Genomic DNA, 1,797 nt, shown 5'->3' on the forward strand with positions numbered 1-1,797 from the left:
TTAATGTAAGGAATTTTTTGAATTGGGCTTTTCATTTTTGCTTTGTATCGTAAGCATTCTTTATTTTACGTTTTTTAGTTTTTAAATAATGATTTTTATTGAAACTTGAAATTTTTTAATAAAAATTTTTGTCAAAAAACCTTTTTTACTAAATTAAATTTCATAAAATTATGAGGCTTATGTATACTTTTTGTTCATTTTAATTTTTGAACTAATATGATTCTTAAAACTATGGAATGTAAAGTTTAAATAGGCCTTTCATGTTATATCATTAAATTTAGTAAAACTATTTTTCGGGCATTAGGTTTTAACTCTTATAAGAATATACATATTTTTTTCTGTTTATGTGCAAATATTTTTCCGATGTGTTTTAGATGTTCCTTCTCTAAAAAAAAAAGAGATACCATCTTATTTTCATTTGCATAAGAAAGGATATTAAAAAATTTTCTTTTTTAAATTTAATTAACCACGATAAAAAAGGAACGTTGCAATGCTACACGCTACATTAAAGACGTCTCTAGAGTAAATGAATGACTGTTCATATAGAAATCGCAGGTATTAGTCTCATACAACAACGCCCCCTATAGTTCGTTGCGATCGCGAATTGTAATGCATACAAATAACTTCTTGATTTTGAAGTAAATAATCTGTAGCAAAATTCAAAATTTGAATGAAATCGCTTCAATAATTTCTGAGTTTTCAAATGTTTAAAAATGCTAGTCGTCTTCGTAACTTAAAATATCGTCTGCACTTAATGATTTATAAATTTAAGGCTAGGCCCTCCATCCATTAAAGGTAAGTTCTAGCACGCAAGAACCCGATCATTGGACCAAAAGTTAGTATTCACTTTTATATTTTGTGCTCTGCTCATCTCCGATCAGAGCGAATTAAGGCCTTTTAAATGTATAGTAGTCACCACAACTTCTTTGATGTTATTAGGAGAAAAAGAAACTATCCTTAAATGTTACGAATCTATGAATCAAAAAAGCAATAGCTTTTTTTTTAATTTTAAAGTCAAAACCCAAAACTAAAAATTTCTTGAACTTCCGATAAGTCTCTCAGTCTTATCAGATTTGAAATATTAATGAATTGGCTGAATTTTTTTTTTAAATTTTGGCCTGATTTAGGAAAGAATCCATAATTATTCCTTTTTGAAAGAGTGTTAAAACGAGATTAAACCACCAAAATTGCCTGCATTATTTAAATTAAATTTTTTTATCCGCATTTTAAAAAATAAAATGAGTGAGCTTTGAAGAAGAAAAAAAAGATATTTGTTCAATTAAACATATCAATCATTTGAGTTTACTTCAATTTACCAAACTAGCTCTGCCGATTTAATTTGGCATTTTGTTCTATCCATTTACATTCGATTCCTCGAAGGGCTCTGCTCTCTAATCTAACAACGAAAGTGAGAACAATTCATTGATTAAAAAAAAAAGAGAGAGAGAACGTGTTATTTTAGTTGAAGGAGGGGTGAAGAACAAAAAAGTAAAAAAAAAGGATCGAAAATTCTGAACAAATAAGAAGTACATTAAGACTGAACAAACACGAAGAAGAAGTATATATATATATCCGTGGAAGTAATCTCATGCAAGTTGAAGAAGAATGGATCCACCATTAAGAAAGGGAAAGAAAGAAAAAGAGAAGAAAAGGCTGAACAAACAAGAAGAGGATGAACTCCTACACAAATACACACACCAAATATTCCAGGAAATGCATCTACACTCATAAAGCCTTCATTCGATGCCCGAATCCCATATCAATAATTTTTTATTCGCAAGATAATTCGGCTAAGTT

The sequence above is a fragment of the Parasteatoda tepidariorum genome, chromosome 3, assembly GCF_043381705.1.
Source record: "Parasteatoda tepidariorum isolate YZ-2023 chromosome 3, CAS_Ptep_4.0, whole genome shotgun sequence".
Classification (NCBI taxonomy): domain Eukaryota; kingdom Metazoa; phylum Arthropoda; class Arachnida; order Araneae; family Theridiidae; genus Parasteatoda; species Parasteatoda tepidariorum.